This window comes from Loxodonta africana, chromosome 17, assembly GCF_030014295.1.
Source record: "Loxodonta africana isolate mLoxAfr1 chromosome 17, mLoxAfr1.hap2, whole genome shotgun sequence".
In the NCBI taxonomy this organism is placed as follows: Eukaryota; Metazoa; Chordata; class Mammalia; order Proboscidea; family Elephantidae; genus Loxodonta; species Loxodonta africana.
In genome coordinates, this window is record NC_087358.1 from 967,451 (window position 1) to 994,891 (window position 27,441).

Here is a 27,441-nt window from a genome sequence, read left to right on the forward strand (position 1 = left end):
TGGACTGTCACAGTGGCTGCAACAATGGGCTCAAACGTAGCAACGGTTGTGAGGATGGTGCAGGACCAGGCAGTGTTTCCTTCTGTTGTATGCAGGGTGGCTGTGAATCAGAATCGACTCTATGGCACCTAACAACAACAACAACAACAATGATTTACCAGCCAAGTAAAATGCAGAGTGTCTCTTTCATGAACGTCTGTGTGTCCACATTTGCATACTCAGGGAGGGCTCAGTGATCAGTGCTCGGGTCACAAGGCTGATGACCAGGAGAAAGCTCCCTTCCTCGTCATTACGCCTCTGAGAGGGGGAGGTTGGTATTTAACAGGCAGCCAGTCAGCTGTGGTGGGGGCAGAGTCACCTGGCAAATAGTAGGTAATAACGTTTGAACAAATCATAGATTAATAGGCATTTTGTTGTATTAAGAAATTGGAATTCAAGCCAGAAACACGTGAATTGAATACCGATACTCCACTTACGGAGCACTGGTGGCGCAGTGGTTAAGAGCTCCGGCTGCTAACCTAAAGTCGGCAGTTAGAATCCACCAGCCGCTCCTTGGAAACCCTATGGGGCTGTTCTACTCTGTCCTACAGGGTTGTGATGAGTCAGAATCGACTCAATGGCAACGGGTTTGGGATTTTTTGGTTTTTTATTCTGCCTAGAGAATTTTAAGGCACTACCAGTGGTACAACGGTTCAGTGCTAGTTGCTAACTGAAAAATTGGTAGTTCAGACCCACCCAGACGCTCCACGGCAGGAAGGCCTGGTGATTGGCTCCCATGAAGGTTACAGCCTAGGAAACCCTACGGGGCAGTTTTCCTCCGTCACACAGGGTCGCTGTGAGTCAGCATCGACTCAACAGCACCTAACAACAACAGCAAAAAAGAGAATGTTAAAATTAAGCCGTCTTTATCGTGGAGAAGAACATTGTGTCCTGCTGTGGAGCACTTCTTTGGCTGTGGGTGCCCTGAAAGTCAGAGGGGAGCAGCTGGGCTAGGATGATACGAGCTAGGTGTTTGTTCCTTATTTTGACTACTTGGAATCCGTCTGTTTAGCCATGCCCTGCTGTTCACGGGGTTAACCAGTCAGATCCACTGTTGCTCAAGCTCTCCTCAGAGTTAAATCCCTCAAGTAAAGGTAAGTGGTTACCTTTTGTGCTTAGATTTTCCCCTGGAGCTGGCAGCTGGCCACTGGGAAAACAGTTGGTCTTCAGTGGAGAAAATGGTTTCCTGGGGGTACGAAGACCTTGATTTTATTTCCAGACCCGCTGTGATGATTTCACGGAATACTTGCTTGTAAACTGTTTTGGCTTCGTGGGAGAAAGGTGTTTAGATGCCAGGTTTCCAGCCCTAAGGTTTCCCAGTGCAGCAGTGAAACGTGTTTGCATAATCCTGTGATGAGGGAGAGGGCTTGAGAAAGTAGATCAAGGCTTTAGGGACTGGAAGGAGGTGGGTAAACCATGTTAGAGGTCTTCGCTTTTACCCACATCTGACTTTGAAAGTATTTGTGTATAAATGATGCCAGCCTCACAGTGGCGCCATTCTGGAGTCTAACCCTAATTCTATTGGCTTGCTTAAGTGAAGCTGTGTGGCTTTTGCGCCATGACTGATGAAGTTTTAATGTGGGGTTTTCAAACATCATTGCCATCTGATTTCCAGAGGTCATTCCGGCAGTTCTAAACTCACAGAGTAGTCCTCTTCCTATGAAGAGAGAGTTTTGGGGGTGGAAAAAGTTTTAGAAAAGTGAGGGAAACAATCAAGTATTACTTTATCTACCCTCTTTGGCCATGGATGCTGACTGAAGAATCAAGTAGATTCTCTGATCGTTAGTAACCTGTGGGGCTATTAAGAGTGGACCCCGTTTCTGATCCACCCAGGGATCCCAGCCCCATATCTTCCATTTACTGAATGGCATGCCAGCTTGGAGGTCAGACCCAACAGAAGAAAAATCAAAAGCTTGGTTCAGTTCCTCAGAGAGCTTCCCAACCTTAACTCCTTGAGATGGTTCTTGCTTCTTTTCCTGCAAGTAGTCACTCAAGTACCCAATCCCAAGTCAGTTTTTATAATGTCCTAAATCTCTCCCGGCTGCCAGGACGTCCTCACCTGTTCTCAACCTGTCATCTAGAACTTTTCTGCCGTTCCTCATTTCATGCTTCATTCCAACTCATTTCTGATGCTGTTAGCTTTTTTCTTCATTTGATTTCTGATTTTATCTACCTCTCAGCCCTGAGGCTTGATACTGCCTCTGGCATTGGTGTCTGGTCTCCATCCTCTGTTAAAGTGTGTCCCTGCTCCTTACACAGCCTTCCCTTGTTTACTCTGGGAAGAGTTCTCCTCTCAGTCCAGCTGTCTCCCAGAGCCCTGCCCTGGCTTGGATACTCGTGGCCAGTATTACAGCGATCACAGCCCTGTGTAGTGAATGGTACCTGGATTTTATTCCCCACCCTGTGTGCTCGTCTACATTCTACTCTTCTTTAGAGACCTGGTTGAAATCCCGTCTGCTCCACACCTTTTCAGCACCACCAGCCTGTAGGTTTTCTCCCTCCTCTGAACAGTCTCTTTGTCATCTGTCCTGTTGTTAGCTGCCATTGAGGCAGCCCCGTCTCACGGTGATGCCACACAGAATGGTACAAAACGCCACCAGTCCTGCACCATTCACATGACTGGTTATGAATTGGACTGTTGTGATCCATAGAGTCTTTATTGGCTGATTTTGGACTTTTTTCCTAGTTCCTCTTAGTCTGGAAGCTCTGCTGAAACCTGTTCAGTGTCATAGCAACGTGCAAACTTCCACTGACAGATGGGTGGTAGCTGCACAAGGTGCATGGCTGGGAATTGAACCCAGGTCTCCTGCGTGGAAGGTGAGGATTCTACCACAGAACCACTGCTTCACGTGTTATTTGTTCTGTTGATGTCGTTGTGAGGTGCTGTCAAGTCGGTTCTGACTCACAGAAACCCTCTGTACATACATCGGTGCTGTCAAGTCGTTTCTGACTCATAGAAACTCTCCGTACATAGGTGCAGTCAAGTTGGTTCTGACTCGTAGAAACCCTGTGTACAACAGAATGAAACATGCCCGGTCCTGGGCCATCCTCACAATCACTGCTGCGTTTGAGCCCATTGCTGCAAAAGCCAAACACCCATTGCTGCAGCCACTGTGTTAATCCATCTCGTTGAGGGTCTTGCTCTTTTTCACTGACCCTCTACTTTATCAAGCTTGATGCCCTTCTCTAGGAACTGATCCTTCCTGATAACATGTCCAAAGTATGTGAGATGAAGTGTTACATTTTCCCTTCTAAGGAGCATTCTGGCTGTACTTCTTCCAAGACAGATTTGTTCATTCTTCTGGCAGTCCATGGTAGATTCGATATTCTTCGCCAGCACCGTAGTTTAAAGGCATTAATTCTTCTTCGTTCTTCCTAATTCATTGTCCAGCTTTCGCATGCAATGAAAATACCATGGCTTGGGTCAGTCCTCAAGGTGACATCTTTGCTTTTTAACACTATAAAAAGGTTTTTTTGCGGGAGATTTGCCCAATGCACTAAGTCAATGAAGGTCCAAGACTACAGTCTTAATATGGATTACCGCTCAACATAAGGAAAATGAAAGTCCTCACAACTGGGCCAATAAGTGACATCATGATAAACAGAAAAAATATTGGAGTTGACAGGGTTTCAGTTTACTTGGGGCCACAATCACCACCCATGGGAGCAGCAGTCAAGAAGACAAATGACAGCTTTTCTTAACCCCGAATAATCTGTTTGGATCCTGAGGGAAGAAGTCACGTCATGGGTCTTCACATTCCTGCAGCCTTCTGTGCACTGAGCCAGCGGGTGTTCCTGCCTGCCTGCCTGTCTAAACCCTACAGTACAGAGTGACTGCAGGGAGAAAGACAGGCTCGGCTTGGCAGCCCCATCCCCCTCCATGTTTTATTCTGCAAACTGAGAGCCCATGCTGGCTGCAGAGCGTGGCTTAGTCCATTCCATGAATTCAGTATCCTGAGTGTGACCCTCATTGGAACTGTGCATGGGCTGAAACATCAAGGCGTGAGCAAAGACCTCTCATTGTTGGGTGCCATTGAGTCGATTCTGACTCTTAGTGACCCTATAACACAGAGTAGAACTGCCCTGTAGGCTTTGTAGGTTTACTGGAGCAGATTGCCAGGTCTTTGTCCTGTGGAGCTGCTGGGTGGCTTTGAACTGCTGACCTTCCTTCTGGTTAGCAGTCGAATGTTTAACCACTGAGCCAGCAGGGCTCCCTTCACCAGCACCCTGATCCCTGTAAAACAGCACTGTAAACAGACAATGTCTCAGCTCGTTTTCCCGCCCCAAGGGCTTCCAGTGGAATTTTTTTTTTAATAATTTTTATTGAGCTTTAAGTGAAAGTTTACAAATCAAGTCAGTCTGTCACATATAAGCTTATATACACCTTACTCCATACTCCCACTTACTCTCCCCGCAATGAGTCAGCCCTTCCAGTCTCTCCTTTTATTACTGACTTTGTAACTTGACTGAATAGATGACGGCTTTGGCTCCTTCCCAGTGTGGTGTGTATACACTTAAGTAAACAGTTCTAATACTTTCAGAAATCAGCCCAGTGGAGAGTCTTTCCTCTCACATACACCTTACAGCTTTTAAAAGGAGGAAGGTAGAGATCATGCGAAATTACTCATTTGAAAAAGTAAATCACTTTGAAGTGAAGGCGTGGTGTTGCTGTCCACGGTTCTGATTTATGTCACCATGTTGTTGTGCCTTCAGGTTGATCCATAGCGACCCCGTGTGACAGAGTGAAACTGCCCCGTTGAGTTTCCTAGAATGTCACCTTTATGGGAGCAGATCATCAGGTCCTTCTCCTGCGGAGCCACTGGTGGGTTTGAACCACTGACCTTTCAGTTAGCAGCTGAGCGATAAACTGTTGCACCATGAGGGCTCCTTAAGTTACTATGAGCAGAAGGATTCGTTTGGAGAACACACCACTAACTGTGGCTTACAGGGCGAAAACAACAACAACAACAAAATGCTGAAAGATAACTAATTAGAAACTATATTAAAAATTTTTTTTAATTAACTTTTATTAAGCTTCAAGTGAACGTTTACAAATCCAATCAGTCTGTCACATATAAGTTTACATACATCTCACTCCCTGCTCCCACTTGCTCTCCCCCTCTTGAGTCAGCCCTTCCAGTCTCTCCTTTCTTGACAATTTTGCCGGCTTCCCTCTCTTTCTATCCTCCCATCCCCCCTCCAGACAAGAGTTGCCAACACAATCTCAAGTGTCCACCTGATATAATTAGCTCACTCTTCATCAGCATCTCTCTCCCACCCGCTGACCAGTCCCTTTCATGTCTGATGAGTTGTCTTCGGGGATGGTTCCTGTCCTGTGCCAACAGAAGGTCTGGGGAGCATGGCCGCCGGGATTCCTCTAGTCTCAGTCAGACCATTAAGTTTGGTCTTTTTATGAGAATTTGGGGTCTGTATCCCACTGAACTCCTGCTCCCTCAGGGGTCCTCTGCTGTGCGCCCTGTCAGGGCAGTCATCGGTTGTGGCTGGGCACCATCTAGTTCTTCTGGCCTCAGGATGATGTAGGTCTCTGGTTCATGTGGCCCTTTCTGTCTCTTGGGCTCTTAGTTGTTGTGTGGCCTTGGTGTTCTTCATTTTCCTTTGCTCCAGGTGGGTTGAGACCAATTGATGCATCTTAGATGGCCGTTTGTTAGCATTTAAGACCCCAGACTCCACATTTCAAAGTGGGATGCAGAATGATTTCATAATAGAATTATTTTGCCAATTGACTTAGAAGTCCCCGCAAACCATGTTCCCCAGACCCCCGCGCTTGCTCCGCTGACCTTTGAAGCATTCATTTTATCTCGGAAACTTCTCTGCTTTTGGTCCAGTCCAATTGAGCTGACCTTCCATGTATTGAGTGTTGTCTTTCCTTTCACCTAAAGCAGTTCTTATCTACTAATTAATCAGTAAAAAAACCCTCTCCCACCCTCCCTCCCCACCCCCTCGTAACCACAAAAGTATGTGTTCTTCTCAGGTTTACTATTTCTCAAGATCTTATAATAGTGGTCTTATACAATATTTGTCCTTTTGCCTCTGACTAATTTCGCTCAGTATAATGCCTTCCAGGTTCCTCCATGTTATGAAATGTTTCACAGATTCGTCACTATTCTTTATCGATGCGTAGTATTCCATTGTGTGAATATACCACAATTTATTTACCCATTCGTCCGTTGATGGACACCTTGGTTGCTTCCAACTTTTTGCTATTGTAAACAGAGCTGCAATAAACATGGGTGTGCATATATCTGTTTGTATGAAGGCTCTTGTATCTCTAGGGTATATTCCGAGGAGTGGGATTTCTGGGTTGTATGGTAGTTCTATCTCTAACTGTTTAAGATAACGCCAGATAGATTTCCAAAGTGGTTGTACCATTTTACATTCCCACCAGCAGTGTATGAGAGTTCCAATCTCTCCGCAGCCTCTCCAACATTTATTATTTTGTGTTTTTTGGATTAATGCCAGCCTTGCTGGTGTGAGATGGAATCTCATCGTAGTTTTAATTTGCATTTCTCTAATGGCTAATGATCGAGAGCATTTTCTCATGTATCTGTTGGCTGCCTGAATATCTTCTTTAGTGAAATGTGTGTTCATATCCTTTGCCCACTTCTTGATTGGGTTGTTTGTCTTTTTGTGGTTGAGTTTTGACAGAATCATGTAGATTTTAGAGATCAGGCGCTGGTCGGAGATGTCATAGCTGAAAATTCTTTCCCAATCTGTAGGTGGTCTTTTTACTCTTTTGGAGAAGTCTTTAGATGAGCATAGGTGTTTGATTTTTAGGAGCTCCCAGTTATCTGGTTTCTCTTCATCATTTTTGGTAATATTTTGTATTCTGTTTATACCTTGTATTAGGGCTCCTAGGGTTGTCCCAATTTTTTCTTCCATGATCTTTATCGTTTTAGTCTTTATGTTTAGGTCTTTGATCTACTTGGAGTTAGTTTTTGTGCATGGTGTGAGGTATGAGTCCTGTTTCATTTTTTTGCAAATGGATATCCAGTTATGCCAGCACCATTTGTTAAAAAGGCTGTCTTTTCCCCAATTAATTGACACTGGTCCTTTGTCAAATATCAGCTGCTCATACGTGGATGGATCTATGTCTGGGTTCTCAATTCTGTTCCATTGGTTTATGTGTCTGTTGTTGTACCAGTACCAGGCTGTTTTGACTACTGTGGCTGTATAATAGGTTCTGAAGTCAGGTAAGGTGAGGCCTCCCACTTTCTTCTTCTTTTTCAGTAGTGCTTTGCTTATCCGGGGCTTCTTTCCCTTCCATATGAAATTGGTGATTTGTTTCTCTATCCCCTTAAAATATGACATTGGAATTTGGATCGGAAGTGCGTTAAATGTATAGATGGCTTTTGGTAGTTAAGTCTTCCTATCCATGAGCAAGGTATGTTTTTCCACTTAAGTATGTCCTTTTGAATTTCTTGTAGTAGAGCTTTGTAGTTTTCTTTGTATAGGTCTTTTACATCCTTGGTAAGATTTATTCCTAAGTATCTTATCTTCTTGGGGGCTACTGTGAATGGTATTGATTTGGTTATTTCCTCTTCGGTGTTCTTTTTGTTGATGTAGAGGAATCCAAGTGATTTTTGTATGTTTATTTTATAACCTGAGACTCTGCCAAACTCTTCTATTAGTTTCAGTAGTTTTCTGGAGGATTCCTTAGGGTTTTCTGTGTATATAATCATGTCATCTGCAAATAGTGATAACTTTACTTCTTCCTTGCCAATCCGGATACCTTTTATTTCTTTGTCTAGCCTAATTGCCCTGGCTAGGACTTCAAGTACGATGTTGAATAAGAGCAGTGATAAAGGGCATCCTTGTCTGGTTCCCGTTCCCAAGGGAAATGCTTTCAGGTTCTCTCCATTTAGAGTGATATTGGCTGTTGGCTTTGCATAGATGCCCTTTATTATGTTGAGGAATTTTCCTTCAATTCCTATTTTGGTAAGAGTTTTTATCATAAATGGGTGTTGGACTTTGTCAAATGCCTTTTCTGCATCAATTGATAAGATCATGTGGTTTTTGTCTTTTGTTTTATTTATGTGGTGGATTACATTAATGGTTTTTCTGATATTAAACCAGCCTTGCATACCTGGTATAAATCCCACTTGATCAGGGTGAATTATTTTTTTGATGTGTTGTTGGATTCTATTGGCTAGAATTTTGTTGAGGATTTTTGCATCAATGTTCATGAGGGATATAGGTCTATAATTTTCTCTTTTTGTAATGTCTTTATCTGGTTTTGGTATCAAGGAGATGGTGGCTTCATAGAATGAGTTGGGTAGTATTCCGTCATTTTCTATGCTTTGGAATACCTTCAGAAGTAGTGGTGTTAACTCTTCTCTGAAAGTTTGGTAGAACTCTGCAGTGAAGCCGTCCAGGCCAGGGCTTTTTTTTGTTGGGAGTTTTTTGATTACCGTTTCAATCTCTTTTTTTGTTATGGGTCTATTTAGTTGTTCTACTTCTGAATGTGTTAGTTTAGGTAGGTAGTGTTTTTCCAGGAATTCATCCATTTCTTCTAGGTTTTCAAATTTGTTAGAGTACAATTTTTCATAATAATCTGAAATGATTCTTTTAATTTCATTTGGTTCTGTTGTGATGTGGTCCTTCTCGTTTCTTATTTGGGTTATTTGTTTCCTTTCCTGTATTTCTTTAGTCAGTCTAGCCAATGGTTTATCAATTTTGTTAATTTTTTCAAAGAACCAGCTTTTGGCTTTGTTAATTCTTTCAATTGTTTTTCTGTTCTCTAATTCATTTAGTTCAGCTCTAATTTTTATTATTTGTTTTCTTCTGGTGCCTGATGGATTCTTTTGTTGCTCAGTTTCTATTTGTTCAAGTTGTCGGGACAGTTCTCTGATTTTGGCTCTTTCTTCTTTTTGTATGTGTGCATTTATCGATATAAATTGGCCTCTGAGCACTGCTTTTGCTGTGTCCCAGAGGTTTTGATAGGAAGTATTTTCATTCTCGTTGCTTTCTAAGAATTTCCTTATTCCCTCCTTGATGTCTTCTATAACCCAGTCTTTTTTCAGGAGGATATTGTTCATTTTCCAAGTATTTGATTTCTTTTCCCTAGTTTTTCTGTGATTGATCTCTAGTTTTATTGCCTTGTTGTCTGAGAAGATGCTTTGTAATATTTCGATGTTTTAGACTCTGCAAAGGTTTGTTTTATGACCTAATATGTGGTCTATTCTAGAGAATGTTCCATGTGCGCTAGAAAAAAAAGTATATTTTGCAGCAGTTGGGTGGAGAGTTCTGTGTAAGTCAATGAGGTCAAGTTGGTTGATTGTTGTAATTAGATCTTCCGTGTCTCTATTGAGCTTCTTACTAGATGTCCTGTCCTTCTCCGAAAGTGCTGTGTTGAAGTCTCCTACTATAATTGTGGAGGTGTCTATCTCACTTTTCAATTCTGTTAAAATTTGATTTATGTATCTTGCAGCCCTGTCATTGGGTACATAAATATTTAATATGGTTATGTCTTCCTGATCAATTGTCCCTTTTATCATTATATAGTGTCCTTCTTTATCCTTTGTGGTGGATTTAAGTCTAAAGTCTATTTTGTCAGAAATTAATATTGCTACTCCTCTTCTTTTTTGCTTATTGTTTGCTTGATATACTTTTTTCCATCCTTTGAGTTTTAGTTTGTTTGTGTCTCTAAGTCTAAGATGTGTCTCTTGTAGGCAGCATATAGATGGATCGTGTTTCTTTATCCAGTCTGTGACTCTCTGTCTCTTTATTGGTGCATTTAGTCCATTTACATTCAGGGTAATTATAGATAAATAAGTTTTTAGTGCTGTCATTTTGATGCCTTTTTATGTGTGTTGTTGACAATTTCATTTTTCCGCATACTTGTTTGTGCTGAGGCGTTTTTCTTAGTAAATTGTGAGATCCTCATTTTCATAGTGTTTGACTTTATGTTAGTTGAGTCGTTACGTTTTTCTTGACTTTTATCTTGAGTTATAGAGTTGTTATACCTTTTTGTGGTTACCTTATTATTTACCCCTATTTTTCTAAGTAAAAACCTAACTTGTATTGTTCTATATCGCCTTGTATCACTCTCCATATGGCAGTTCAATAGCTCTTGTATTTAGTCCCTCTTTTTGATTATTGTGATCTTTTACCTGTTGACTTCCATGATTCCCTGTTATGTGTATTTTTTTTTTTAATTAATCTTAATTTGTTTGTTTTTGTGATTTCCCTATTTGAGTTGCTATCAGGACGTTCTGTTTTGTGACCTTGTGTTGTGCAGATATCTGATATTATTGGTTCTCTGACCAAACAATATCCTTTAGTATTTCTTGTAGCTTTGGTTTGGTTTTTGCAAATTCTCTAAACTTGTGTTTGTCTGTAAATATCTTGATTTCGCCTTCATATTTCAGAGAGAGTTTTGCTGGATATATGAACCTTGGCTGGCAGTTTTTCTCCTTCAGTGTTCTGTATATGTCGTCCCATTCCCTTCTTGCCTGCATGGTTTCTGCTGAGTAGTCTGAACTTATTCTTATTGATTCTCCCTTGAAGGAAACCTTTCCTTTCTCCCTGGCTGCTTTTAAAATTTTCTGTTTATCTTTGGTTTTTGTGAGTTTGATGATAATATGTCTTGGTGTTTTTCTTTTTGTATCAATCTTAAATGGGGTTCGATGAGCATCTTGGATAGATATCCTTTCGTCTTTCATGATGTCAGGGAAGTTTTCTGTCAGGAGTTCTTCAACTATTTTCTCTGTGTTTTCTGTCCCCCCTCCCTGTTCTGGGACTCCAATCACCCGCAGGTTATCCTTCTTGATAGAGTCCCACATAATTCTTAGGGTTTCTTCATTTTTTTTAATTCTTTTATCTGATTTTTTTTCAGCTATGTTGGTGTTGATTTCCTGGTCCTCCAGATGTCCCAGTCTGCATTCTAATTGCTCGAGTCTGCTCCTCTGACTTCCTATTGTGTTGTCTAATTCTGTAATTTTATTGTTAATCTTTTGGATTTCTACATGTTGTCTCTCTATGGATTCTTGCAACTTATTAATTTTTCCACTGTGTTCTTGAATAATCTTTTTGAGTTCTTCAACAGTTCTATCAGTGTGTTCCTTGGCTTTTTCTGCAGTTATCCTAATTTCATTTGTGATATCTTTAAGCATTCTGTAAATTAGTTTTTTATATTCTGTATCTGTTAATTCCAGGATTGTATCTTCATTTGGGAAAGATTTTGATTCTTTTGTTTGGGGGGTTGGAGAAGCTGTCATGATCTGCTTCTTTAAGTGGTTTGATATGGATTGTTGTCTCCTAGCCATCACTGGGAAACTAGTTTTTCCAGAAAATCCGCTAAAAAAAAAATGCAGTCAGACCCCTATCAGAGTTCTCCGTCTGGCTCAGGCTATTCGGATGTTAATGAAGCTGCCTGGGTAGGGTGGGGGAGGGAACAGAGAGATAGGAGAGTAGCACCTCAGAATATAGCCAGAGTTGCTTGTCTTGCTTGGAATGACTATTATATCTGAGATTCCCGTGGGCGCGTCGCCTATGTGTGCTGGCTGTGTGGAGATTGCCCGGGGGGTCTGGCCCGCTGGAGTCATGGTCAGATCCTCCGCTTCCAGGCCCACGCCCAGCGTCAAGGCTCCCCTACTGGGACGGTGCACTCTCGACTCCAAAATCAGTCGCTGCCTCCCGGGGACTTCTCGTCCCTCCAGCCGGGTGGCCGTGCCGCCCCCGAGAACCAGGTGGGCCCCCTCCCGGGGTTAGTTCAGATGGGTGGAGCAGCTCCCCGTGCTTGTGCCGTGACCGAGAGTCCCGGCTGGGATGCTGTTCTCCCCGCTCCAATACCAGTCGCTGCCTCCCGGGGACTTCTATCGGCTGCGTCCCACGCTGCCCGCGCGACCCGGCTGGGCCCCTTCCCAGGGTTAGTTCAGGGGGGTGGAGCAGCTCTCCGTGTTTATGCCGTACCTGCGTCCAGTCCAAATCCCGACGAGACGGTTCCCCGGCTGGACGGTGCTCTTCCTGCTCCAAGACGAGTCACTGCCTCCCGGGGACTTCTCCTACCGGCTGCGTCCCACGCCGCCCGCGTAACCGGCTGGTCTCCCTCCCGGGGTTAGTTCAGGGGGGTGGAGCAGCTCTCTGTGCTTGTGCCGTACCTGACTGGTACGCTGGCTCCAGACTCTGGAAATAATCGCTGGTTCCCTGTATTAGTTCGTTTTCCGTCTCTAAATCTGTGTTTGTTGTTCAGGGTTCGTAGATTGTTAAGTATGTGATCGATTCACTTGTTTTTCCGTGTCTTTGTTGTAAGAGGGATCCGAGGTAGCGTCTGCCTAGTCTGCCATCTTGGCTCTGCCCTCTATTAAAATTTTAAATATTGACCTTGTTTCACAAATAGCTGTCTGACAATGTGTGTGCTTACCGAGGGGTGAGTCCACAGTAGTAGTACCAGAACACTGTGCTTTCATTTTCAGGGTTTGTATAGTATGCTGTCATTTGTGACAACACACACACACACACAAAACCTGGTGGCTCAACGGGTAAGCACTTGGCTGCTAACCACGAGGCTGGCAGTTAGAACCCACCCAGCAGTACTGCAGGAGAGATATCTGATGATCTGTTTCTGTGAAGGTCAGCCTCGAAAACCCTGTGCAGCAGTTCTGCTCTGTCACGTGGGTCCCAGAGTTGAAAATCTACTCAATGTCACCCAACAACAACAAAACACAGACACATACATACATGTGTATACACATGTGAACTTTTTACTAACTTTTGAATACACTTTGATGTTTGAGCCATGTAAAAGTATTACATATTACATGTTCAACATTTAACTAGTTTAAAGAGCCCGTTTTTTGTATTTTCGATATTCTCTATTTTTTAAATTCTGTAGTAAACTAGAACTGTTTTAAAATAGAAATGAAGGGCTTATTATCTGACCTTAACCCCAGTGTGGTCTGGCGAGGCCTGAAGAAGTGAGGATGAAGTAGGGTGTCCTGCAGTGCACGCAGAGGTGGGTTATGATAACCTGGTGCTGCTTTTGTTAAACCCAGTGTAAGTGGAGAAGGTAGGTGAACAACTGTAGTTCCTGGAGAAGACACAGGAAAGAAGCCTGAGAAAATGCTGATTTTTCCTCATTATTATTCAGTCCAAAGGGAAAGAAAAATATGAAACCTATTAAGAAGAAAGACTAGATGCTGAGTTCACTGAAAGAAAGGGTGCTGGCCAGTGAGGAACAGCCAGGACGGGCTTGTTCGTTTTCTCCTGCTGTTTTCTGGTGGGGTCCAGTGGCCGGGATAGAGCTAGAGCTTGAAGATGATAAGAGTAGCAGTAGACTGCAAAGGAGCGAAGTCCAGGACATCTCAAATCCGAGGTGAAATTTCAAAGCTGTTCTGCTAATGCATCACGGTTGGCGAGTCTGAAATCAAACCATTATTTCTCCATGTATCCACCCTCCCTCCTGCACGACTCCTCTTCCTTGGACCCCTGTTCCTGTTAAAGGCCTTTCTCCAGGCCATCTGTGCTCAGAGCCTCTCTGACCTCTCTCTTTGTCTTTCAAACGAATCTGGTGGCCAGGTTTGTGAAAGCTGTCTCTCAGTGATCTTTCACACCTGCCCTTCTCACAGCTCTCTGGCATTCCCGTAGTTCTGGCTCTTACTCCTACAGAGGCTAGTAGCTTCTCACCTGGTCTCCACACCAGGAGTGCTGGTCCTAGTCTGTCCCCATTCGTTGAATCGATGGGAAAGAGCTCAGGTACAGTTTCTCTTCTAGCTTTAGTTTCCTCATTTCCTAAATAGAGATAATAATAGTAGCTGCCTCGTTTATTTTCAGGTCTTTGCTCAAATTCACCTCCTCAAAGATGCCTTCCCTTAGAACTGGATGGTGCATGGCTACCATTACTGGACATTTGGATCAAAGATTCTACAGAAGAATCCTAATCAAAAGGGAGGAAATGGAGAACAGAATTTAAAATTCCCATGAAATCCATACTTTCTGGAGTCATTGAGGCTGGGTGAACTTTGTAAATTATTGCACTGAGATAATCTTTAAACCTGAAACCAAAAATAAGTGTCTTCTTCAAATCAAATAATAGTTTAGCTTTATTAGTAAGAATGTCTGCCTTGAGCTTTGTGCTGTTTTAAAGAATTGTCCATGTGGGATCAGATTGACAACAGCAACTCAAAAGGTTATATATGAAACTTAGGGGGCAGTGAGTTTGTTTTTTTTTTGAAGGGTTTTATTTTTATGTACAGAAAAATCAGCTGTGTATGTTTAGCCCCATTCGGTGGCGAGTTCTTTTGCCTTGGCCTTTTCCAGCTTGGCAATGCGAGCCGCAGACTTGGGACCCGGGACGTTGACTCCACCGTGACGGCGGATCTCATCATATCTGTTGTTGTGGTTGGTCCTGATCGCTTCCATCAGCTTAGCCAGAGCTCCTTTGTCTTCCGAGTTCACTTGTGTGAAGGCGACAGCGGTGCAGGTCTTCCTGATGCAGTGGGGAACCCCCATTTTATGACATAGGGCCAGCAGGAAGACAACCAGCTTGATGGGGTCCACGTCATGTGCCGTCACCACCAACTTGGCCTTCTTGTTTTCCACCAAGGTGGTGACATTGTTAACCCCCACTCGATGGACAAATGGTCTCTTGGTGGGGACGTCGCCTTTGCCAGCAGCCTTCTTTTCAGCCCGGGCCAACAGCCTCTGCTTCTCCTGCTTTGTCTCTGGTCTGTACTTGTGGGCCAGCTTCAGCAGTTGAATAGCTGTCTGGCGGTCCAAGGCCTGGGTAAACTGGTTAATGGCGGGGGGCACTTTCAGCCACTGGTAGAGGATAGCTCTCTGCCGATGTAGCTGGATGTAGCGGGGCCATTTGACAGAGAGGGTAAGGTTCCTTTTGGTTATGTCTGATGCCAAAAATCTTGGGCCTCTTCTCAAACGGGATTTACCACCTTCTTGGCGTCCTGCTTCTTGACGACAGCAGGGGCCGGGGCCACCTTCTTCCCCTATGCGCCAGCCCCCGAGAGGCTCCCCTGCCACCAGGCAGAAGAAGGGGCTCCGTGGGGGCGCGCTGAGGAGAATGGCGGCGGATAGCACACGGGCCCGCACAGGCACTCACTCACCGCAGTGAGTTTATGTTAATGATAGAGGGGTAGCTTAGAAAAGAAAGTGAGAATGGTTGAAGAACTTGCAGAATGTAGTCAGCATCACTGAATTGTACATGTAGAAATTGCTGCATTGGTGTATGTTTTCCTATGTACATTTTCAACAACAAAATAAATAAATTTTTTAAAAATAATAAACATAGAATAATTATTTGAATTTGGCAAATTTTGAGGACCTTATAAAGTCACAAGAAGTTGTCCAGAAAAAAAATATCTATTTCAGTGAAATATTTGGATAGTAAGAAGTCATTGTCTTCACCATATGTTTTAAATAAAAATTAAAAAAATTATAGACAGATCAAATTCAACACTGAAAAAAAGACCTTCCCTGACCACCCTAACTAAAATGGCTTCCCTGTTACTCTTGCTTTTACCCCGCTTTCTTCTTCTTTATAGCATTGTTGGTCACCAGATATTACATCAAGTGTTTGTCTATTTGTATTCCCCGCTAGACTGTGAGCTCCATGAGAACAGGAACGTGTTGTTTTGTTCCCTGTTGTATCCCCAATGTCTAAGGAATTCCTGGTACACTGTAGGTGCTCAATAGCTGCATGTTGTGTGAATAAATGAATAAATAAATGAAGATGCAGTCTACTGGGAGGATTAAGTGACATCACGTGTCAAAGTACCTGCCCAGAAAGTCTGAGCTTTCAGCCGCCATCACCATTTTCTTCTTCCATTGATCCTAAGCCGCCTTGATAATTTAATCTTTTTTTTTTAACCTTGATTAAAAATAATTAGTTTTTATTTTTCAGAGAAGTTTTAGGTTTACAGAAAAATCGTGTAGAAAGTTCAGAGTCTCCATCTGCCCCCTCTACCTGCACATTACTTCCATTTGATCATTTAAATCTTCCAAACACTGCTCTCCTTGAAAGCTATCACTGGCTTCCCACTGCCCTCTCCCAAATTAAATGTAAGTCCCTCAGCACTCAGCTATCACCGTAATAAGAACCCAACCCAATTGTGAAGGATCTGAGAGTTTACCCTACTTACAAGCTAACACACTAAGCTGTGATGGCTTCATAGGGTCTACCAGAAGACATGACTTTCCTGGGTCAGAGACAAAGGACTTTACTACTCACAGCACAACAGGCACCATGGCTGCATGTTGGCACTGGTTCCCCAGGTCCTCCGGGGCAGTGCTGGGTGGTCCAGGTGGGCGCTGTATGCACAGTGAGGCTGTGTCACAGCTTAGAAAACTCCAGGTTGGAACAATTCCAGCCTTACGAGAGGACTGCTACCAAACAGTTGCCCCAGACAGAGATATTTTATTTGTTAACCTGGTCAGGAAACAGATCTTCCCTCTGCAGGAAAAAAAGGTGTTACCTCTGTACTACTGAGGCTGCTTACTATACAAACATATTTGAAAAGATAATTCTGGGCAAAAGCTGCCACCAGGGCTTTGCCTGGCACACAGTAGGTAGCAGATTAGTCCTGGTTTACTCTGTGAGTTAAGTTTGTATTTTACTTTTCCAAGGCTCTTCCTGGCTTGTTTGCTGAGTGGAATGCAATCTCCCCATGTGCTGGACCTTAATTAGTATTTACTTCTCCTTCTTTGTGATGAGGAGCGCTGGTGGCACAGTGGTTAAGCATTCTGCTGCTAACCAAAAGGTTGGTGGTTCAAATCTACCAGTGGCTCCACAGGAGAAAGATGCAGCAGTCTGTTCCTGTAAAGATTTATGGCCTTGGAAACCCTGTGGGGCAGTTCTGCCCTGTCCTATAAGGTTGCTGTGAGTTGGAATCGACTTGACAGCAACAGGTTCGTTTTTTTGGTTTCTTGGTGATGATCTGTTCCGTCCCATAAGTGTTCGTCCCTCCCCTTTCTCCATGAGACTGTCACCTTTTACAGGGTAGAGCCTCTCTCTTATTCTCGTAGCTTCTTAGTATCTTATACAGTTCCTTTATATAGTAGGCGCTCAATAAATGTGCGTTGTGTTTTATTGTAAGTGAAAAGACCAGGTAGCCTGAAATACAGGACTCCTTTTGATGCTTGTTAACTGGCTCTGTGTCTGGGGTAATTGGAATGTATTCTCTAACAAAGAGCTTGGAGGCAGTAACTAATGCCATGGGTAGAAGCTAAGAAAAACTGGATTCCATCTAAGTAGAAGGGAAAACAAGTAGAACTTTTCAAGGGTGTGACCGCTGCAAAGGCAGACGACACCCCATTGCCCAAGATGCTGAGACTGGGTGGCTGCTTGGCAGAAGGTTGGCAGAGATCCAAGGACAGGGCAAGGTGGAGGAGACATGACTGGAGGTTCAGAGAAGCACCTTGACTTAGACTCTGACTCCGTGTGTGTGCCCCTAGTGTGTCCACCCTTCACGTGACGACATGAAGAAGATTTTCAGAGCCCGGAGGTGCAAGTGTCCCTTCCATCCTTGTGGGCAGAGCTTTCATCCTTTTTCCTTTTAAATCCTAAAACATTTCAAAGAGCTGTTATACTTCTCACAGTATTCTTTTACTTGTCTGTCTTTCTGGGATACTGTATATGTCCTGTGAACAGAGGCAGATCTTAAGTTTCCTATTCTCAGCTCTTTGGATTTTACTAGAATCAATGAATAAATAATCAATCTGGATTTGGCCTTTCCAGTATTATTTTAGTAACACGTTATTGTGTTTTCGGTGAAGGCTTACACAGCAGTTTAGGTTCCCATTCACCAGCTTCCGTACAAGTTGTTCATTGATATTGGTTACATTCTTCACAAGGCGTGAATGTTCTCATTATTTCCGTTCCTTTTCAATATTATTGATCCACAGAGTTTTGGGCTCTTCCGCGACCCCTGGACTTTCCTTCCCAAATGTTATCACCGCCGCTTTGCTCCTTCTAAAACAAATTTATCCTCGAATCTCCGTTGGACAATGACATTTTTGTCGTTGCTGCTGAGAGTAATGCCTTTTCTCTTCGCCTAGGTCAGCTCTGTCGTCAGAACAAGGGAGGAAGCTCAAAGAGAAGGAGCCATCTGAAAAGGCTGTTACTCAGTGAGCTTGCATGAGGTCTGTTCTGCGAGCAGGTTCAGTGCCGAGAGATGAGTAGAAGTCTGAGTTTCTCAAGAAGAAAGAGTTCTGAATGGTGGCAGATAGTGGAAACATTAAGCAGCAGTTCCCACTGGCTGTCTCTGAGGATGGAAGTGAACAATGGAGCTGTGTCCCAGATCATGCTGGTGGCCAGACTTGCTAAACAGTGACTCCTCACTCTAAGGAGCAGCCAGACTTTGCTGAGAGACCTTTTCCTTCTTGTGTGAGAGAGGGCCTCACTGTGCACAGACGCATTCCCTTGAAGGTCCTTTTCTGTTCATCTGCAAACATAGCTTTCTAGGTGACTATCACTAAGGTGGAAACCCTGGTGGCGTAGTGGTTAAGTGCTACGGCTGCTAACCATAAGGGTCGGCAGTTCGAATCCACCAGGCGCTCCTTGGGAACTCTGTGGGGCAGTTCTACTCTGTCCTATAGGGTCGCTATGAGTCGGAATCTACTCGATGGCACTGGGTTTGGTTTTTTTGGTTTTATCACTAAGATGGGCAAAGTATTGAAAGTCAGAACGCTCCTAGTGAGAAAACAAGGAGCTTTGTACTCTGAGTCCAAAGAAAGGTGGGGCTTAGTGTTTATCCTCAACGTTATTTTGATTTTTCACTACCGTAGAGCAAGCTTCTGTTCTTCTGCTTACATCTGAGTAGTTTCAGAGGAAAAGCCAGTGCCATGTGCTTGTTGAGATTTAATGATGAATCCATGGAATGAAAGGAATAGTGAATTTCAAGGATTTCATGATTGTTAGCAAATTGAGAGTGCACACGAAAATGGTGTGAGTAACTGCTACTGTTGCTGAGTCAGCCGCCAACCCATGGCCAGCCTGTGCGCAACGGAACAAAACGCTGCCTGGTCCTGCACCATCCCCATGATCAGACCATTACGATCCACAAGGTTTTTGTTGGCTGATTTTCTGAAGTAGATCCCCAGTCCTTTCTTCCTAGTCCGTCTTAGTCTGGAAGCTCCTTTGAAACCTGTTCAGCATCATGTTGTTGTTGTTTGATGTTAGGTGCTGTTGAGTCGGTTCCGACCCATAGTGACCCTGTGTACAACAGAACAGAACACTGCTGGTCCTGCACCATTCTCACAATCATTGTTATGCGTGAGCCCATTGTTGTAGCCACTGTGTCAGTCCATCTCCTTGACAGTCTTCCTCTTTTCTTCTGACCCTGTACTTTGCCAAGCATGATGTCCTTCTCCAGGGACTGATCCTTCCTGATAAAATGTCCAAAGTATGTAAGACACAGTCTCGCCATCCTTGCTTCTAGGGACCATTCTGGCTGTACGTCTCCCAAGAGATTTGTTCGTTCTTCTGGAATTCCATGGTATATTCAGTATTCTTTTCCAGCACCACAATTCAAAGGCGTCAGTTCTCTTCCATCTTCCTTATTCATTGTCTAGCTTTGCATGCATATGATGCGATTGAAAATACCACGGCTTGGGTCAGGCACACCCTAGTCTTCAAGGTGACATCTTTGCTCTTCAGTACTCCTAAGGGGTCTCTCGCAGCAGATTTGCCCAACACAATGCGTCTTTTGATTTCTTGACTGTTGCTTCCATGGGTTCAGCATCATAGCAACACGAAAGCCTCCACCGATAACTGGGTGGTGGCTGCACATGAGGTGTATTGGCTGGGAATCGAACCCAGGTCTCTCTACCACTGGGCTACCACTGACTCTAACAGACTATAGAGAAGCTTTTATGATCTAAACTGGCAAGAATCAAGCGAGGTAAGTCTACGTATGTGTTGTTAAAGAAAAATCCATTAACTCGTACATAAAGAGAAATACTCCTTTTGTTCTTAAAATAACATTGTGTTTTTAGTGAAGGTTTACACAGCAGTTTTGGTTCCCATTCAACAATTTCTACACAGGTTTTTCAGTGACATTGATTACGGTCTTGTTGACCATCCGCGTGACCGTGTCAGTTATCCATGTGGGTTTGACTGGTGAAGCTTGGCAATGGGTGAATGCTGGGTAGGGTTTTATCTTAGAAAATCAATAGAGAGATACTCAGGTTTGTCATGCATAAATTTGTTTAGTTTTATTGCAGGATAGTCATGGGAAGGCACACAAGTAAGACCACACAACATTCATTTAGAACTGGAGACTCAGAATTAACAATTCCAACATTAGTTCAGTGGTTAGAGTCTAGCTCTTTAGATTTCAGGCTTTTACCTGTAAAGAGAGGTCTTGGGAGGAAGGCTTAACCATGGCTCGAACTCAAGTCCCGGATCGGCGGGGGTGGGTGAGTTTCAGCTTCATCTCTGCCTTCTCTGAGTGAGCAGAAATTTAGGGTTTATATGTGAATTTGTCACCTTGGCTCCACACGACAAGGGCCAGCGTGAGGTCAAAGAACAGAATGTCACGTCTTCTCTGCTGGCTTAGAGAGTAGCTGAATGATGCGTCTTCTCTTTAAGGTTAGAGATCAGGGAGATTGTTTAAGTTATGTTTTCTGTGTCACTGCGTGTCGGGTCAAAGGGAACAAAGTGGTTGCTTAGTTTCTCTGTGTAGTTCACATGTTTCTATATTTCTATGTCTTAAGTTCAGAAATTTTCTAGATAACTTTCTCATGACTTACAGGTTACTAATGACTTACAGTTAGTGTTAGAGGGCCTCACAGAGTTGTTGTTGCTAGGTGCCATCAAGTCGGTTCCGACTCATAGCGACCCTGTGCACAACAGAACGAAACACTGCCCGGTCCTGAGCCATCCTCACAATCGTTCTTATGCTTGAGCTCATTGTTGCACCCACTGTGTCAGTCTACCTCGTTGAGGGTCTTCCTCTTTTCTGCTGACCCTGTACTTTGCCAAGCATGATGTCCTTCTCCAGGGACTCATCCCTCCTGACAACATGTTCAAAGTATGTAAGACGCAGTTTTGCCATCCTTGCCTCTAAGGAGCATTCTGGTTGCACATCTTCTAAGACAGATTTGTTCGTTCTTTTGGCAGTCCATGGTATATTCAATATTCTTCGCCAACACCACAATTCAAAGGCATCACCTCTTCTTCGGTCTTCCTTATTCATTGTCCAGCTTTCACATGCATGAAAATACCATGGCTTGGGTCGGGCACGCCTTAGTTCTCAAAGTGACATCTTTGCTCTTCAATACTTTGAAGAGGTCCTTTGCAGCAGATTTACCCAGTGCTATGAGTCTTTTGATTTCTTGACTTCTGCTTCCACGACTATTGATTGTGGATCCAAGTAAAATGAAATCCTTGACAACTTCAGTCCTTCCTCCGTTTATCATGCTGTTGCTCACTGGTCCAGTTGTGAGGATTTTTGTTTTCTTTATGTTGAGGTGCAATCCATACTGAAGGCTGTAGTCTTTGATCTTCATCAGTAAGTGCCTCAAGTCCTCTTCACTTTCAGCAAGCAAGGTTATGTCATCTGCATAACACAGGTTGTTAATGGGTCTTCCTCCAATCCTGATGCCCTGTTCTTCTTCATATAGTCCAGCTTCTCGGATTATTTGCTCACAGAGTTAGACATTTCTAAGTTCGTATTATGAGTGCGTACACATATGTACTTTGAAAGCATGACAGTGACTTACACCTCATGAGACTTAAGATCATTGTAGAAACATGCAGAACAATGAGTCATTGTTGCTTTTTACCCTGATGTGCTGAAGTTCTGAACTTTCAGCAGAGACCAGGATGAGGCAGGCACAGATGAACCCTTAATGCAAACGTGAGCGTGAAGGATTAACGTCCAAGGAGAGGATGGCGAGAAATGTTTAGATTATGAGTGCTTTTGTCTTTTCTCCATTTTTCTAAATTTCTTAAATATGTACTTATTCATTTAATAGTAAAAAATATGAAAGGGAGCAGGGGGTACCCGTTGCCATTGAGTTGATTTAAAGTCATAGCAACCCTCTAGGACAGTAGAACTGCCTCGTGAGATTTCCTAGGCTGCGATCTTTACAGAAGCAGACTGTCACATCTTCCTCCCACGGAGCGTCTGGTGGGTTTGAACCGACAACCTTTTGGTTAGCAGCCAAGTGCTTTACTTCCCTGTGAAGGGTTCATGTTTCGGGTGGGGCAGGATGTGTGTCTTCCTCTGAAGCCTCGGTTTCTGCTAACTGGAGGAGCCGTTGCTGTGCGGATATCTTGAGAAATGCTGCTTTGCTCACAGGCCAACTCTAGAGGTTTAATTTTTCGTATTTTTTATATGATCCTAATGGCATTCCTTAAGGCACCATGGTGGAGCAACAGTTAAGCCCTCAGATGCTAACTGAAAGGTTGGTAGCTCAAATCCACCTGCAGCTCCACAGGAGAAAGATCTGGCGATCTGCTCCCGTAAAGGTTACAGCCCAGGAGACTCTGTGGGTTCTGTTCTGTCACGTGGGTCATGATGAGTCAGAATGGACCCAGCGCACCCAGCAACAACTGGCACGCCTCGCTCTGACTGGCCCTTAAATGGTCACTAGACCAGCAGCGAGCAGGGCACACATCGTGGAGCATCTTTGAATCCGCAGGGCCTCACACAGCTCTGATGAGTAGGTGGCACTTGTAAACATAGAAATGAGCAGGCTTAATCCCAGGAGACACCGGTGGAGATGGTGTACACAGGGCAAATCCCGTAATTTGAAGGAAAACCCAAATCTCATGCATTATGGAAGAAGGGATTAACTTAATCTTTGGCTATGAAGCAAAAGCACATTTAAAAAACAAATGAGATAATGGGCTAATCCTCACAGGCCAGTCTGCCTGAGTGGTGGGTTTTATGTCATGATAAGGAAATTGGCGTTGGGAGTCTTAGAGGTTGGGAGGCGGTGATGACTCTTTCATCTTCTGGTGCCGGTCAGCCCCCAGGGAGTTCAGGAGAATGTTGAAATTAAAACCAATTCTTCTTGACTCTTGCAGGCTGTTAAATCTAATCTGTTGTTATGCAGGCCTAGCATGAAGTTAATATCCACCAGTGAGCATCAGTTAGGACCCCAGCACCTCAGTGGTTCAGCACTCGGCTGCTCTCTTAAAGGTGGGCAGTTTGAACCCACCAGCCACTTGATGGGACAAAGATGGGACAGCCTGCTTCTGTAAAGATTACAGCCCTAGAAAGCCTATGGGGCAGTTCTCCTCTGTCCTGCGGGGCCGCTGTGGTTCTGGTTTTGGTTGAGCATCCAGTTAACAGGCTGTGTCTGTGTTGGGATTTACATTCAACGATAGGCTTCTTTAGCTCTCCCAGAAGTAGCCTGGTAGTGTAAATACCTGAGGTTGATGGAAAAATCTTATTCTTCCCTACTCTACAGATGTAGTTATTTAAAAGATATTATTAAAGAACCAACTGTTGATGGGCCAAGGGACTTATGATGATAGCAGACGTGTGTTAAATTCTTACTCGGTTATAAACATGTAACAGTGCTCTAAACTTGAAAAGTTGCCGTCAAGCTGGTTCCGACTCAGGGCGACCCACGTGTGTCAGAGTGGAGCTGTGATCCATGGGGTTTTCGAAGGCTGGTTTTGGGGAGCGGATCACCAGGTCCTTCTTCTGAGGCACCTCTGGGTGAACAACCTCCAGCCTTTCGGTTAACACACCAGTCATGTGGTGGGACCAGGTTGTGAGCTGATTGTTAAAATTTCAAGATTTTTCCCAGCCAGCCGTTACACAGGTGTAACTTGGAATTTGCTGTGGGTTGCGTGGAGGGCGTATTCACACCATAGCAATCAGCAGGTGTTGCAGACTGGGCCTTCGTTTCCCCTTCAGAAGGCCAACTGATGAGCGTTCTCTGGCACTGCACTGATAAGCAGTCGTGTTAGAGTGGTCTTTTCTGTGGTTTTCTGTTTTCAAAATGACAGCTCTACCATCATTGCTACTTTTACTGTCTTTCTACAAACAATTTTTCTTTTTATTATTTTTTAAAGTAACATTTTATTGTGTTTTTGGTGAAAGTTTACACAGCAGATTAGGTTCCCATTTGACATTTTCTACACATCCTTTAGCGACACAGGTTACGTTTTTCACCGTGTGTCAGCATTCCCGTTACTTGTGTTCTGGTTGTTCTGTTTCCAGTCCTCTAGATTCCCTTACAACCAATTTCTTAAGGCAAAGGACTTATACTTCACAAAAAATGATTATAAAAAAATCACAAATTTGATTCTAAACAAAATTAATGATAAAGTTAAATAATTTGCAGCTTTCTTTTTGCCAGCTTTAACTTTTTTAGATTAAACTTTTCCAGAGATGAAGTCTGATTATGGAAAGATAGTATTAAGTGGTTGAAAAGTGTGACAAATAACTAAGGTGGGGACATATGAATGATTATTTCATTTTAATTGACAGAGAGCTCTGTTAGACCATGTGGGGTAGCCAGGGAGCTGTGTCGGAGGGCTTGGAGCGTTAGAAAACAGAGCAGACCAAGAACTGGGAAGGGTAGTTTAGACAAGAATGCCTTAACGGAAGGGATCTGTGCAGCAGCCGGCTTCTCACGCTCTCTGAACGTCTCCTGAAAGTCCACTAGACGCTTTAAGACGTGGATCTGCTCTTCCAGGTCGTTGGAGTTGGGGGTAGATTGGTGAATTCTCAGAAAATCGTCAGAATATGCTCATACTTCTTAAGCAACAGCACTCGCTGAAACAGTCAGGTCCAGTACAATCCAGTAGAAAACACTAAAATAACGTACCGTTTCTTCAGTACAGCATCTCAATCAAGTGCTCTCAGACAACAGAGCTTTCTCTTCTGGTGCGGCCTGGTTACATTTTCTTGGCTTGTTTATTGTCTTTGGAAAGTGGTGAGGACCCGATGGAAAGTGCATGGAAGCTAGGAGGTTGAGTCTAAGGGAAGAGATCTGGCAAATAACTACGGGCAGGAAATTATACCAGAACCACATCCAGCCACCCCTCCACATCAGCCCTGTGACCCCGCTGAGCAGATTGACAAAGCCAGAGCCATTTCCAGAGAGGATGGAGGTGGGGACCACAGGCCTCAGGACTTGGCAGTGACTTCTCACAGGTCCGTGCCGCCATCTTACCAATGCTCAAGATGGTACAATCACAGACTCGAAAGCTGGGAGGCATTTGGCTGTTACAGATAAGGAAAGAGAGAAGCCGACTTTCCAAGAGCACACAGCTCGCCACTACCAGAACTGAAATCAAAGTGTCTTATTTCCAAGCTTAGTGCTATTTTTAGCACTTGTGCTCAGACATCACTGAATTGTTTCACCCTGGAAATTACTGCTCAGTGAGAGAGTTGGCCAAATAGTTGTTCTGGGCTCAGAACCTCACCACAGCAAGGGAAATGTAGGGTGAGACTCTGCAGCCTTTATCCAGCAAAGATTGTAGACCCTCAGTCTTACGTTTGGCCTCACGTGTGTCAGAGCAGAACTGTGCTCCATAGGGTTTTCAGTGGCTGAGTTTTTGGGAAGTAGGTCGCCAGGCCTTTCTTCCAAGGCTCTCTGGGTTAACTTGAACCTCCAACTTTTGGGGTAGTAGTCCCAGTAGTCCAGTGTGTGAATTGTTCGCAACACCCAGTGCCCTCCAATCTCTGTCCATGGTGGGTGGATATACTGAGATCAGAAAGTTGAAATGTAATCTGTATCCCATAAACTTGTGAAGGGAATTTGAAACAAGTTACTTTGTGTAAAGTAAAATAATATTGTCTTCGAGGACACATTAAGATAAGTAATAGTTCTTGATTCCCTAAATATTTAAAATGGATATTTTATAGTTTCTTTTAGTTGTTTATTTGTTGGGTTAACATTTACAGTATTCCTGAGACCTCTGTCATAAATGCTTCTACACTGGTTAATGGTTTCCAGTTCTAACCCATATCCGGTGCTGAGTATATTGGTTGGATCCAGCTTGCCTTGCACTGAATATGTGGCCGGAGTGAGTTATGATGTTGGGCCTGGAGTTTAGCTGCCCATGCAAGAGGGTCTGTGGCTCTGGCAACACCCTCCAAAGATGGATGCTGCTACCTGCTCCACAGGTGGACGTCACCACGTCCTCGCAGGTGGACGTGACCACGTCTTCGCAGATGGCTGCCACTGCCTCCTCACAGGTGGATGTCACTGCCTCCTCACAGGTGGATGTCACTGCCCCCTCACAGGTGGATGTGCCCCCTCACAGGCGGATGTGCCCCCTCACAGGCGGATGTCACCACGTCTTCACAGGTGGATGTCACTATGTCCTCACAGGTAGATGTGGCTTCATCTTTATCACAACAGCTGACTTTCATGTGAGCAAACTTGGGTCTTACTGCAGCCACCCTGCCGTCACTACTGAGCTGTTTGCACTGTATTTATGGTTTTCAGATTCCAATTTAATTCTGTTTGTCTGGTCTCCTTCACCCTAGCCCTTCCCCCTGAGGTTGGTCATTTCTTGTATTTTAAGTCAGGAATTACTAAAAATAGGAAATGAAAAATCAGTCACCCTAAAGGAACGGGGTCACCACCTACTCTCCCGAGGCCCCGAGTCTCGCCGTATCTGTCAGGAGATTTGATGGAGCCACTTTGCAGAATGTCCCACTTATTTTCTGCCATCACTGTCCCTCATGTGCTCAATGCTGGCACAGCCATCGGACCTGGGAGCAGAAGGCTAATGAAATTTCAAACTACCAGTTTACTTGTTGGCTTCTGTGAGCTGTGGCTTCTGGACCTGGGCAGTGCCACGAAGCCATGAAAGACTCAGCGCTGTCTCTTAGACCATAGCCATAGAATTACCACTGTGCAGTCACCCTTTGGCTGTGTATGTCATAATTTGCATTAATTTGGATGCTGTCAGGCAATTAGAGAACCATAAAGTGTCATTAAAATTATTTCAGCAGTTCATATTGTGACATTCAAGTTAGTCACTTGACTCTAATAAATGTGAGACCACGAAAAAGTACATTAAAACCTGCGAAAGCTGGAACCTGTGTAAGGCAAAAACTGTCAGAGAAGGAAAACTCAAATATTTTTCACTAAGGAGAGTGATAGAAAAAGTGGTAAGACTGTTCCCTGTCAGAGGTGGAAAACTTGTGAGACCTGGAAAAACAAGGCAGCCCCTTCCAGTTACAGCTCTCACAGGTTTCATTGTATATGTTGGCTACTGTAAAGTTATTAGAAAGGATAGGAATTCTTATTGGAAAAGCAAGTAATTTCTTATCCCAATCAGGTGTCGTAACTTTCTTTACCAAACCAACATTTAGGTTTTCTTGATGTACTTGAGGAACCTTGTAATTTTAATGATAAATTTAGTATTTGTTTAAAAAGGCCACACTGCAGAATGGAAGCTGGCCATCTCCCCTGGAACTGGGCTGTGAGCTCACCCAAACTTTGTGAAGA

General features: G+C 43.8%; 1 protein-coding gene and 1 pseudogene across 3 annotated transcripts in view; one reads left to right on the top strand and one right to left on the bottom strand.

Moving 5' to 3' along the window:
- DCLK1 (doublecortin like kinase 1) overlaps positions 1–27,441 on the top strand; it is a 406,473-nt gene that overhangs the window by 77,273 nt on the left and 301,759 nt on the right. The gene's annotated exons all lie outside the window — the stretch shown is intronic.
- LOC100667958 (large ribosomal subunit protein eL8-like) lies at positions 14,272–26,658 on the bottom strand (annotated as a pseudogene).